Below are 14,228 nucleotides of genomic sequence, written 5' to 3'. Positions count from 1 at the left end.
TATATATATATATATATATATATATATATATATATATATATATATACATATACATACTGTATATATAATTATATATATATATATATATATGTATATATTATATATATATATATATATATAATATATATATATATATATAAATTTTCTCTTCAGTGAGGTTGGCTCCAAATGGTGCCATTTTTTGGTATTCAGAATGTATTTTTAGGACGAGATTGCTAGCACCATGACCTGTCCAATCAGTGTCCAAGGGGCAAATGTAGTTGTTATTTTCTCAGTTGATCCAGCGCCATTTCCCCTCTTTCGGCAGACAGCCATTTGTATAGAGAATGTGCTGCTAAATACCTGCAAGCCAGTTACTCTAAGGAGCGGCTCCAGGTGTTTGCTCTCCGGGTCTTACCAAAGTATTGTAAACTGAGGTTGTTATAGCCCTATGCCTTTCTCTGCTTTGCCTGTGGGCCACTGTGTGATTATCAGGTAGGCTACCTAATTCACTGTACGTGTCAACAAAGAAACAAAAGATTTTTTTTAAGAGATAAACCCAAATTTTTTCTTGCACAGCCCACCATTGAACTCGGGGATTTCTCAGACTGACGAATCATTAACTACGTAAAAGTCTCACAGGTGATATATCGACCTCTGTGCTATTAGTTTTGTTGCACACGCCATCCATTTTTCACGAAATGAATTCTTGATATAAATTCTTGGTAACTTCCACGCAATTCTGGTTTCGTATAAGGATGACACCCCAAATAAACTGAAAGGATAGATGTATGCATAAAAAAATCAAGATGCATAATTAATCTATCTCGGTGGAAAAACGGGTGACCTCGCGTCTTCTTCTCTTGAAGATGTCATGTCAACTTTGGCTCCTATTAAATGATTAAACATTAATTAAATTACACACGTGCAAAATGAGAGTAATAAAAATATATATTAATCTTTTATCGTATATCGAGGTTAAGAGGGTTTGCTGGGGTCGAGGATAGGTCGAGAGCCCTTAAATTGGCCAAAAGTTGTCATTACCTCCCTGTTCCTCACCTTTCGTGAGCGAGTTAGGAGGTGTTCGCTCCGCTCTCTACGAAGCCAGGTATTAATTCTGGTAAAGATAAGCATTCGTTTCTATTTGAGTGAGATTATGTTATAAAGTGTGTTTTTCATCATTTCATTCTCAGATATCTCGTCAGGTGAATACCTTTTAAGGTCTGTAGATTATGATAGTTATAAAATTTAATTATTCACAAGTATTTTTTTTTATTAATTTCATTATTTAATGTACAGTTCTGTGGTTTCTTCTCTTATTTAGACATGGCGCGTAATCAAACCTTTCTTTTTCTCTTTAGATATCTCAAGATGTGCAAGTGGAATACATTTCTCCCTATACTCATTGTCCTTCGGGCTGGAGCAGTAGTCTCGACTCAGGTAGGTGCCATTTAATACCAAAAAAAACTTGTCGGACAGAAGTGCAGTAGATTAGAATTAGAGACGAGGCACATGTTCAAATGCCTTCATTACGGATGTGCCTTTAGTCTAGGCGCTGTTTTTGGATGCATACACAGTATGCTTGAATGTTGATAGCAGGTCAGTATCGTCCTTTGAAACTTGAAAAAAAGCACAAATTAGAGAATGTTCTCGTGATGAGAATTTTCAAATTTTGTCCCAAATTTTAGTCGCCATTAACAAAGCATTTTATCGAGTGATTCTTCTGTTTTGCTCTGGAGGAATGAAAAATGAGTCTTTTTAGGTTTCGAATGGTAATGTAAATATAGGCAATGTGTGGGGGAGAAATTAACAACTTTGTGGAAAAAGGTACCGTCCTCAGGACTCATTATTCGTCAAGCTTTTGGACGCACAGCCACTTCTGCTGTCAAAAGCGTAAATCAAAATGAGCATTGTATTCTTTCTGTGGGATGACTTGAGAACCCTCCATACCAAGAACTTCATAGTTCTGTTAGTACACGTGGTTTTAAAAGGACAGAAGCACTTCATTTTGCACACCGCATTGCTGCTGTCAGTGTTGAAATAGCACATCAAATTCATTAGTCAGAGGTTCTTAGGGGTTATTCTTGAAGTGTGAATTCTCGGGTATTAAATCAGTCCGTCTTCAGCCAACTCACGAGCTTCCCATCGTTTTATCAGCGGAAAAACACACACCAGAAGGTTTAAATTTTATTGAGCTTTATTGTTCATCCAGGCACAGAACCGAAGGAATTGAGAAGTAATTGAACTGCTGGTACACTAGCCAATCGAAATCTATGCTTTATTATTACAGTATGCAGACCTTCCATCCGAGAAGGCTGTAATTTGATTTTCTATGTTGTTTTCAGCATTTCAACTGTAATTTTGGATCACGTTTCTGAAGGTCCGCGTTCTTTTTTACATATACAAATTAGCGGCGTTTAAAGACCATACGCAATAGGAGTATAAGTTCTTGAAGAATCCTAGGATCCTAAAATCCTGAAAATATTGTCAGTTTTCTAGTTTCGCAGATGTCATAAAAATTTGTTCAGACCGAAAGTTCTGAGGAAGTAAACATTGGTCCCTCAGTACGACTCCATGTAGATAACTTATAATCATTCATTAATTCAGAGGTTAATGTCCTTTTCTTTTTTAGGCCGAGAGAAGGGCTTTTGAACTGGAAGACATGAAACACGACGAAAAGAAGGAAATTGAACAAGGGAGGTTTTTCGGGATTTTCAAATGTGACGACAAAGGATGCAACAACCAAGGCGGGGAATGTGGACAACACTGGTTCAATCGTTGCAAGCGAAGAATCAATGGATTGTGCGAGGGAATTTGCACTTGCTGTATCCGTAAGTACAGTAAAAGAGCATGGTATTCTCTCTCTCTCTCTCTCTCTCTCTCTCTCTCTCTCTCTCTCTCTCTCTCAAACGCATACATACAGACGCACACTAATGTTCAACTTTCTCTCTCAAACACACACTCCTGTTCAACTTTATGGAAATGCTCAGATAATTTCAAGATATTTTTTTTTGCCGCTTCATATCCACATCAGCGTTTCTCTCTAGATCTTTCTAATTATCTCTCCTTATTTCATTTATCTCTATCGTATTTGATATTGCTTCAGTTATGCAATTATTTAAATACTTCTGTAATTTGTACTTAAGAATCCAAGAGATGACAAACAAATTTTATGTCTTGTTGGAGAAAAATACTTGGTTCCCGATTATATGGTTTCCAGATTTCGACTAAATAACCATTGAAGTTTTTAGATAGAATTTTGCTCACAATAAAAATTCAAGATGCAGTGACCTTAGATAAGTAATTACATAGATTTATTATTATTATTATTATTATTATTATTATTATTATTATTATTATTATTATTATTATTATTATTATTATTATTATTATTATTAGTATAAATATAAATATAAATCAGTTTATTGAACCGCTTTGTTGACTCGCACTGCTTACCCTCGAGGCACAGTCAAAGAAGCTGGACATCTGGGTGGAGGGAGACCGAATGGAACGATAGAAAAATAAAGGACAGAAAGGATCACAGCTGATAAAAATTGGAAGTCATTTTTGGCTCCTGAACTTTCGTTTCTTGAAAGAAAATATCTTTAAAATGTTCACTTACCAACAAAAACTTTTTCTTATGACGACATTTTCCCCAAGAAGCCTTAAGCATTTAACTGAAAAATCAAAATCAATATAATCATTTAGCATAATTAACTGATTAATATGTTACATACAACTGGTAACTGGTCTCCCTTAGCGATGATTTCATATCTTGTTAATATGAATTGCCTCCTTAACTCGACATTCTTTTTTGAAGATAATGATATTCCTTGGCAGCTTGTGGAGGCTCGTGTGGTTCCAACAATACAGGCATCTGCAGAACCATGTGCAGCTCTTCCGAGTATGAGGTCGAAAATAACAAGTGTGGAAATTTCGGATGTAGCTGTTGCGAGAAAACCAGGTGAGTTTGAGAGAGAGAGAGAGAGAGAGAGAGAGAGAGAGAGAGAGAGAGAGAGAGAGAGAGAGAGAGAGAGATATCTGATATTTAAAATTCTTCTCTCATCTGATACTCTAGAATTTGATATCTCGTCCATCAATAACTAAGAAATGAATTAGATGGAGGTATTTATCGTATTTTGTGGCATTTTGATTGTGACCCGTAAATATTTATGTTGTTTATCAAACCCTCATGAACAAGAATATTAAGTGTGATATAAAATTCTGTAATCTTAATCAGAGCTGTGGTGTATAGGATAACCTGTCCTTTGAAAGAAATACTTTTTCATTGCAAGCCCTGTGATTAAAAGTAGATGGGGTTCATATTTCACATTTGTTTTTCATATTTACAGAACAAAATATATAATTTTCGAGCGCCACAAAGCTCATACCAAGGGAACACAAGGGAACATAATTTAGCGATTTTTTTTCCACGTTGAAAAGATATAAGTAATTTTATGTCAGATGGTGGTCAGTAGTTTTTATTGCACCTGTTTTGATCCCATTCATTGTTGTCAGTACTCATAGTCGGGATCAAGTTTGCATGAAAACAACGTCTTATTTATGTAGTCCTGGTATGCTGTAGAATAAGTCACACTTTTAAGATAAATTTACCTAGAGGCTTTACAGACAAACATTTGCATAAGTTAAAGTATGTGTATGGATGCTGTATGCATGTGTAGATATAATTACGTAACTTCATGTCTTTGTGTGTATACGTCCGTTTAAGAGATAAGGAACATTAGTAATAACAGATGTTTCTTATGAAGACTGCGGAGGGGCTTGCGGAGCTGACGGCTCAGGCATCTGCAAACTGGGCTGCGATCCAAGCAGCGAGCGCGCAGTCTCCGGAACCTGCAAGCATCCTGCCTGCGAGTGCTGCCAGCCAAAACCAGGTGAGCGTTTATGTCACTTAAAATATCCAAATCAGTTATTCATTAGTATTTCCTGATCAGTTATTTCAGCGAATGTTCGCCTCAGGTTATATATGAAAATGGATTGATTACCTTGGTATCGTTTGCAAATCATTTATTTGCACTGAGTATTTGCCATTGCCTTATTTCCGAATCCTTTATTTTATATTTAAAAAGCAGGAGGTATCGACCGAAAGTAGATTCTAGTGATAACCGCCTTCCTTGGGGGATTTGAACCATCGACCACTGATACAGTATAGGTCGACGCTTAGTCCTTCAGTTACTGAAGACATAAAAGGAGGGAACCACATGTGCAACTGCATATGCATGGTATCACAGTAGGCACCACTGCACCCCTAACCATGATTTCACCCCCCTCCCGGTACCACCATCGGTGAGTGGACACAATCCTTCTCTCCAGTGAGCCCGAGGTAATGTACATTTTATAAGCAAGCAGTATTGCCTGAAAATAGATGCTGTATCAGTGGTCAAGAGGTCGAATCTTCAAGGAATGAGGCTATCATTATCATTTACTACATTGGTTGTTTACCTTGGCATTAAATAACAAAAAAATTTATATTGATTATTTACCTTGATGTTTTTCCAAATCAGTTATCACCTTGATTGATTACGCCAGCATTGCTTCTTAATCAATTATTACCTTTGGGCAGTACTTCCAAATCAGTTCTTCACCTGAAATTTTTCCAAAAGAACCATTACCTTGACTGACTTCCTTGACATTAGTTCCGAATCAATTATTCCTCTGTTTTTTTATGCCTAAGCAATACTTCCAAATTGTTATTCCCTTTATTTGGTTACCCACGGCAGTGTTTCCAAATCAGTCATTTTCTTGACTTTTCATCTGTGGCAATATTTCAGGCTGCATTTGCACATCATTTATTTGTTTAGTATTTACCAGGTCATTTATTTTACTGTTTTTACCACAGACAATATTTCCAAATAAGTTATTTTGTGATTTATCGCCACAGGCAATATTTCCAAATGAGATCTTTCTTGTATTTCTAGAGAACTAATCTCAGACAGTATTTAAGTCTGGTATTTACCTCAGGCAGTATTTCCAAACCTGCTCTTCCTTTGATTGTTTACCCCAGGTGATATTCCGAAATTCGCTTGACTGTTTACTTTTGTACATATTTCCAAGTTTGTTACTCTCACACTCGGCGCTCCAATTGTTTACCCAAAGAAAAATGTCCAAATTGGTTACTTATATCGTTATTTGAGAGCTAACACACAGATGTTCAGAATGTATTTAATAACCAGACTGGCATACTTATCTTGAAAATTACTCAGTATCTGTTTTTTACATTAATGGTAAATGATCAGTGCTAATTAACAAAAGTGGAGCAGGTAATTATGCCAAGTATTAAGAACGTTCAATGATAAACAGATTAAATCATAAATTAGCGTCAAACCATGCATATGAAAATGACAGTGTCTGAGTAATAACTCTAATACACAAAGTACAACGGTTTTTCCCCCAAAGAAATCCCTTCAACAAACCCAGTAATGTTTTCGTTAGGATGTGACGAGAGATGTGGACAGAATAACAACTTCTACTGCAGAAGGAAGAATGCTTGCTCCTTCTGGGACTGGAGGATAGGCAGCTGCCCTGGAAATGACTGCCGCTGCTGCAGGAAATAATGGGGATCTTAAGTGGCATTTTACAAGAAATTCACAAGCACTTGAAGCACATGCACACATACATAAATACATACATAGAAACATACTGTACCATTCACTTCTCATGCTTCCTGGATTTGCCCTTCCGTACCAACACCAATCTGTTAGGTCTTGGTAATACTCTCTGAGTCTTTTTCTACTATTTCCTCCCAAAATTTGTGAATTACATACACTTTTGCCTTTCCACAAATAAAATGACTGCTGCATTATGTAGGTCTATTTTAATTTCCTACCTTCCTTAACTCAGGTTGAATTGAAAATGGCATAAGAAGTGTTTAAAAAATTATTAAGTATAATTCGGTGACTCATCGTAATTTTGGGTAACAAAGTATTGGGTGAAATTATTCAAGGGCGTAGTAGACTAAGATTTATGCAGTTCCCCCTCGGCATGAAGCTACTGTTCTGTGAGAAGGTGTTCTTGAACACTTGACAAAACTCATGCAAAAGTTTTGTTAGTGGTAACCAGAAAATGTTGAAAATTGTCCCACAGCTATTCTATGGGTTTATAGCGTTGTGCCCAGGCAGTGGAAACTGTCATTTGTCTTTATAGAATTGCACACTTTCAACTCATTGATTTGTAATGGGTGTACAACCTCAGCTGTAATGTAATGATTGTTCGATCTCCATGACTGTGCGGCACTTTTTTCTGGTCAGCTGATTATCCTAGGGGACTTGAAAAACCACTTCCTCCCTATTTATCAAGATTAGGAGGCTAACCATCTCTCCACAGTTTCCGGATATACGATTCAAGTAGAATATCCAGAATTTTTAAAAAAGACTGGAGTAAACTTCATTGGAGTTCCTGTATTGTTAAAGATTAAAATTTTTTGGGCTCTAACATTAAGATGTATATTTAATTTAATGGAAGTTCTAAACAAGTATAAAGGAGTCCTACAGCAAGAGGCTAGACAACAAGACCTGCAGTTTCCTGGTAGGATAAAATTTGTACAGCACATACGAGAATCACTAGATTGTGGTATTAAAGGTAGACAACTGGTAGATCTCATGAGTCTTGGTATATGGCAGCACTCACAAGCGAAGAATCCTAGGCATTATAAGACAGCCAAGGAGCCTCAAATGTATATGAGTATTATGAACTGTAAACTCAAACAAGGCTAGTGTAGAAAAAGATAACTATGTTCATATTAAGTGGAAAATTTGCACCATAAACTGTACTCACTCTAAAATTACATAATAGCCTAGTAATTAGAGTGGGAATACTGGAAAATTAAAATTTTTTTCAAATAGCTAGTAATAGAGATTACTCTCCTTTGTGAATAATCTCAGTGAAGATTACTTTACTCTTCTTTGTGAATACTCTTAATGAAGACTACTTTATATGGGATAATGAAACCAACTTCCAGAGAGTGTCAAGGAATATATTTTTTGAAGATTATCGGTAAATCCGGGAAACAGAGGTATTGTCATGACATTGGATGACAGGTCATGATAAATTCACCAAGGAACTAATAACAAGAGGATACCAGCTGCTCTCATCATTTGTGTCTGCAGTATTCTTTCATTTCACTGTAAATTTGTGGAGCACCCTAGTCCTCCAGATGAAGCATATCAGCAAAAATCAGCAAATTTTGGCCCGACACATTTGTCTGTGAGCACTGGGTTCTTTCATTGTTTAGAAAAGTGTACACAACTTTTGGCAACTGGAATGTCAAATAACACCACAGTCTCGGGTACATTCAAAGTGGGAGTACGAAATATTGTATCATTCATCTATACATGAAGAAGAATTCACAGGATATAAAATGAAGGGTCATCTGTTTGTCATTGTTGAAGTGACTGGAGTTGATGACTTCTAATATAACTCCATTTACATGGGTTAGTATCTGCTAAAGTCTCTGACATTAAATGGCAATATATACTTGATGAGAAAGAAGTGAAATTTTTAGCCGTTGCAGTAGATGAAAAGCTTCCTTGATCTAATCATGGATCAGTTAAAACCAGTGCAGAGTTAACAATAAATCATTACTTGGATCATGTGATTCCCCTTACGGATCCAAGCAGGACTGCTATCAAATGTAAGCATTTGCTTGCTAAAATTGGGTCTTGAGATTGTGTCCTGGGGTTCTGGAACATCGCCTGTTGAAAGCCTTGATGGAGACTAATAGACTTGCCTTGGACCCGGACCCAAGAATTGAGAGAATTGAATTTTGTTATACAAAATGTAACCTGGAAGGTCCTCCAAGAATTATCTTCACCAGATAGGACAACTTGAGATGTGAAAGGATAATAACTATGCTGTGGACTATTTTGCTATTTCACCATGGTTTGTTCCTTAAGCCTCCTGCTGTTCTAACAGATCCTTAAAGCAAACATTGTCAGTTTACCCGCTGATTAAATTTTTAGGAGTTGTATTTTATTAAATTGTATCTAATATATTCAAGATTAAATCCTTCAGGCCAGCTTTATGAAAGTTAAGGATGTTGACTCAGTGGTCTGGCTAAAGTGTTATTAATGATAATGCTCTTGTTATGCTAAGAATAGCATCAAGAAGTCTCATAGAAAATGAAGTGGAAACCAATTTTTGTTTTTATGGTTAACATTGATTCTGCCCCTTCAGTATAAATTTTCTTTTGTATAAGAAAATTTACATTGAAGGGGCAGAATCAGATAGTGGAGTTGGGTGTCATACATTTATGAAGTTAAGGTGATAACAGTCAAACATAAGATATTGATCTAGGGTTTTGCTCTCAGTATCTTTCCGAAGATTTTTCTTATCCAGAATCAGCAGTGCTTGAATTGCCTCATTTTGAAGGCTAGATAAGGCTTAGAAAGAAAATATGAATGAAGTAAAAACGCCATTTTGAATTGTGCAAAATCATTTTCCAAATAAAAACAAGTGGCAGTTGCTCTCAGTCGTTTGTTTATCTCTTCCATGATTTCTTTTAATATTTTTCATTGTTTCTGGGAGTTATTCATGTCTTTTTTCGATTTTTCTCTTGAGTTCTTCAAGGTTTTCCTTGTTATTTATATTGTTGTTCATGGTTTAAAGGTTTCCTGTGGTCTAGTGTTTTCCATTGCCTCATCGAGGTTAACTGCTGAGGCAAAGCGCATATACCCGGCTATACAGCAGTTTGTGTCACTCTCTCCTTCCATATTTTGAATCTTCTCCCATACAGCCAATCTTAGAGTTCAGTGTCATAATTAAAGAAAAAATATCAACTTTTTTATCACTTATAAAATTCATATAACTCCATTGTCGCACTAAAATAGGTAGAAAAATTGTCAGTCATTCATTAGATATATATTTATTACTCTCTCTTTGATTATTACATGAATTAATTACATTTTTCCAGAAATTAATAACATCATACTCTTGGTACATTTTTTCAGTTGCACAAATGATATTGTGTAACACAGATTTCTTCTAAAAATCAAGCATATTAATCATTAACTCATCTATCTGTTTGACTTCACAAGTAGCTATAAAAGAGTAAAGATGAACTGTTAATCAAATTGCAAGAGAGGGAGAGAGAGCGATAGCAAGAGCGAGAGGGAGGGGTTGTAGAGAGGCGATACTCTGGAAAAAAAGAGGAAGAAATACTAATCTCAGAAAAGACAGCATGTATTTACCCAGTGTTCCCCGGGTGTCGCTTTTCGGAGACACTGATTTATGGTATCGACATGACGAATGCTGTCCAAAGGCTGGATATCTCAACTGGGAACAGTACTGAAGCATGGGCTAGCCCAGGATTCACTCGTAGTTTCTTTCCCGAAGGTCTGTAGCTGGCAAAAAATATCTGGCTGGTGGAGGGGTTTCTTAAAGGTTAAATCTCCTTCCTTCAGTTGCTTTTAACTGCCTTTGAATAAATTCATCACATTAGTAACAAGAACCTTGTTTAGGAATTTCTCTCATTATAATAGACTTAAAACAAGATGTAAACGTTTTTAGTCCCAAGGAAAAGCTTATTTTTTGCAAAGAGCTGATAAGGATAGTGCAGAGCCTTGCTGATGAGGCTAGTACTGGGCTTCACAACCATTGCTACATTATATCTCAACTTCTCTGCTCGAACAGTGGAAGCTACCTCCAGTTCTTTGTCTGAGACTGAAGCATGGACTGGCTGAGGAAATATGTTTGAAAGAAAATGGTGAAAGAAGGAAAGTTTGACAGAAAATGGTGCCTTTTGTTTACCATTGGAAGTAGAATTCAAATAGGCTAGGAAGAACTAGCAAAAAGAGGAAAGAAACCGGTAGCTTCAAGAACTTATTAGAGCTGGAGCCAGATGTGTGTGGTGTTGTGACAGTCATCTTTGATGTTGTTGTCTCTTCCATCAGTGTTGTTTTTGGCTCTTCAACTGTTGATGTCAATGTTGCTGGCTGTGTTGCCTCTGTAGTGGTTGTTATCTCTGTGGTAGTTGTTAACTCAGTAGAGGTAGTTGTCAGTGTCGTAGTCATTTTTGTGGCTCTCACTGTGAGTGGAGTTGTAGATGTTGTTGTAGTTGTCGAGCTCGACTGGACAGCAGTTGTACTTTCTTTTGGAAGGAATTCCACTCTGCCTTTGTAACCTCTGGTCTGGAACATCTCTCGGATGTCAAAGAAGACTACGACCTCGTTAGTGCTTGACTTGTAAGATTTCCCAGGAGGGAAGTCTTTCCCACACGTTCTGCCAAAGAAAATTCCAAATGCTCACTTTAACATCCTAATATGTATTTTTTGCAGTAAAAAAATTTAGCCTTTTGCAAATTAGGGAATAAAATGATATGGAGAAGAGAGAGAGATGGGTGGTGGGTTTAGTGAGAGGTAGAAATGTTTTTAACAAAGAAGAGAGAAATAAGCCAAGTATGAATGTACCACCATCGGTTCTGGAAAATGTTCTCATGATTCTCTCAGTACTTTTGAATTGGATGAAGAAAATGTTACTGAAAGTTATGTCAGTATTATCATTGGAAGTAGAAGTTGAAAAGAGGAGGAATGAGGAGACAAAAGAAGAGAGAGAGATGAATGTTAAAGAACTTGTTGGGGCCAGAGACTGCGGTGGATGATGCGTCTTTCGCCGTTGTTGATGTTGTTTCCATTGTAGGACCTTTTAGGTCTGTAAAATCTAATGCCGCAGTGCTTGGCCTCTTCGTCGTTGTTGCCATCTTGGTTATCAGCTTGTTTAGTGTCGTTGTCATTGTTGTTGTCCCTTTTGTAATTGATGTTGTCAGTTTTGTCGTTGTTGTTTTCATACTTAGTGTTGTTGACTTTGCAGTTGTTGCTGTTGTTGTAGTACTTGATGTCTTTGGCTTTGTTGTTGTCGTTGACGTTTTTGTACTTGATGTTGTTGCCTTTGTTGTTGTCGGCTTTGTTGTTGTTTTCATAGTTGATGTTGTTGGCTTTGTTGTTGTTTTTGTACTTGATGTTGTTGGCTTTGTCGTTGTTGTTGCCTTTGTCGTCATAGTTGTCTTTTTGGTTGGCTGCTTTGTAGTTGTGGCCCCAGGTACTGGGTTTGGCAGGAATGTCACTCTGCCTTTGTATCCTTGACTGGCATGCACTTTTTCTCTGATGTCAAAGAAGACTGTGACATCATTAGTGCTTGACTTGTAAGACTTCCCAGGACGGAAATCTCTCCCACAGGCTCTGCCAAAGAAAATTCCAAATTCTCACTTTGAAATCTTTATTATTTTACTCTATAGGGGGCCAAAAGTATTACAATCTTTTGTAAACTAAGAAAACATTGATATGATGTAGGAACAGCAATAGATTTAAACAAAGAGAGTGAGGGGAGAGAGAGAGAGAGAGAGAAGTATGGGACAGGGGATTGTTCAGGATAGGTCAAAATACTTCAGACAACAGGAGATAGAGAAGCCAAGCAATAAAGAAACGTCATTTGTTCAGGAAATGTGCTCTGATATGTATTCATGTGTTTGTATTGAAAGAAGACAAAGGGAAATAAAGCAATTTCTGTTTCACCAAAATAGAAGTCAGACTGATGGGAAAGAAGAAGGAAGTGGAGGAGAGACTGAGATTACTTCAGGAGTATGCTGCCACCATAGTCTGCTGTAGGTGGTGATGTGCTAATCACTGTTGTTGGTTCCACCATTGTGATTTTTTCATTTCATTTTGATTGCTTTGGCTCCCTGGTCATAGTTGTGGCTTCTGTCGATGTCGTTGTAGCCGTAATAGATTTAGTTACCAGATATATTGTTGTTGTCAGCTTTGTAGTTGAAGATTTCTGTCTCTGTCGGCATTGCTGTTGTCAGCATGAGTGTCAGGATTATTGGTAAATTTTTAGTTGAAGTCATCAGTTCTGTTTCCCTTTTTTACTGACTTCAAAACTGTAATAGTGTCATGATGATTATTCTTGTTGGCTTCATAGCTGTAGTTGTCAGATCTGTTGTGTTTGTGTTATCAGCTTCATACTGGTAGAAGTTGTATGTACCATCATTGTTGTTGGCTTCATGAAGTACTTGTTGGTAACATTATGGTTGTTGTTGACCTCACGGTACTTGTTAATGTTCCGCTGTGGTTGTTGAAGTCAGCCTCATATTAGCAGTTGTCAGTTCTCTTGTCGTTGTTGTTTTTACAGCCTTGTAGTAATTACTTGTTTTGTTGTCAGCTTCAGGGTTGTAGTTAGGGGTTGTGTTTGTGGTTATTGTCAACTTTATGTCAATAATGTCAGTTTTGTTGTTATTGTTTTCGGCTTCATAGCTGTTGATGTTGATTCTATTATGGTTGATGTTAGCTTCAAAGTTGCCATTCTCAGTACCAGTTGTTGGTTCTGTCAGTTGTTCTTTTTTGCATCATATTTGTAGTTCTAACTCTGACTGTCATCAGCTTCGTAGCTGTAGTTGTTGCCTCTGTTGTCAGTATTTTAGCCATAGTAGTTGGTTCCATAGTCATCACTGTTAGCTTTGCAGTTGTCGTCATTGTTGCTGGTGTTAGAGAGGCATTGTTATAGTTGTGCTTGTAGTTGTTTGTTGAACAAAATTCCACTCTCTTTGAATCTTTGACTTAGTGGCACTTTTTTTGTAGGATGTCAAAGAACACGATTTTGTTAGTTCCTGACCTGAAAGACTCTCCAACACTTTCTGCCAAAGAAAATTTCAAATGCTCATTTTGACAGCTTTACTTCTATGTTTTTACAATATGAAATTATTTTCACTGATTGAAAATTATGAAATGAAGTATGAATGAGGCAGATAGAGATGCACGTAGTCATTGGAAAGTTATGAAATGAAAAATAATGAGGTACAGAAATGAAAGATAATGAAGTACAGACAGCCAGTCCGATGAATGGAAGAAGAGAATGGGGAAAGTAAATAAGAATGTTTATTGATATGTGCAAGTATTTACACCAGACAGCACTCGAGGTATAAGCTTCCCAGCTTCGCTGCCAAACCCAAGTTTAGCTGCCAGGTTCAGCAGACTCTCACAAAGAGGTCTCACAGCAGCATGCCCTGTGTGTTTCTATATTCTTTGTTCCTTTAGTCATGTGGTGGAGGGGACTCTGTAAGTTAAGCATCTTCACTAGTGGCCAGGTTTGGTAGGCTCTCATAAAGAGATCTCTCAGCCATGTGCCTATAAATCACTTGCATTGCCACCATGCGGGCTTCAAACCACAGGGGCAACAGATCACCTGTAACTGCTATTTGGTCCACAGGCTGTATTAAAATGGGCCAGAGCCTTGCAGGGGAA

The 14,228-nt window shown here is 37.1% G+C and overlaps 1 protein-coding gene and 1 long non-coding RNA gene across 3 annotated transcripts in view; one reads left to right on the top strand and one right to left on the bottom strand.

Moving 5' to 3' along the window:
• Positions 1 to 1,047: 1,047 nt before the first annotated feature.
• Positions 1,048 to 3,943, top strand: LOC136830806 (uncharacterized). The gene is made up of 4 exons (XR_010850753.1): positions 1,048 to 1,087; positions 1,341 to 1,419; positions 2,612 to 2,810; positions 3,820 to 3,943. It is a non-coding gene; the product is annotated as an uncharacterized lncRNA (long non-coding RNA).
• A 5,900-nt stretch (positions 3,944 to 9,843) lies between these two features.
• LOC136830802 (blastula protease 10-like) overlaps positions 9,844 to 14,228 on the bottom strand; it is a 39,491-nt gene continuing 35,106 nt past the window's right edge. Inside the window, exon 10 of one of the 2 annotated variants that reach the window (XM_067090730.1) lies at positions 9,844 to 12,170. The gene's annotated coding sequence lies outside the window, so the exon portion shown is untranslated. The remainder of the gene's footprint in view (positions 12,171 to 14,228) is intronic. The other variant, XM_067090729.1, reaches the window with a different exon arrangement.

This window comes from Macrobrachium rosenbergii, chromosome 47, assembly GCF_040412425.1.
Source record: "Macrobrachium rosenbergii isolate ZJJX-2024 chromosome 47, ASM4041242v1, whole genome shotgun sequence".
In the NCBI taxonomy this organism is placed as follows: domain Eukaryota; kingdom Metazoa; phylum Arthropoda; class Malacostraca; order Decapoda; family Palaemonidae; genus Macrobrachium; species Macrobrachium rosenbergii.
This window is presented reverse-complemented; position numbering and strand designations above follow the sequence as displayed.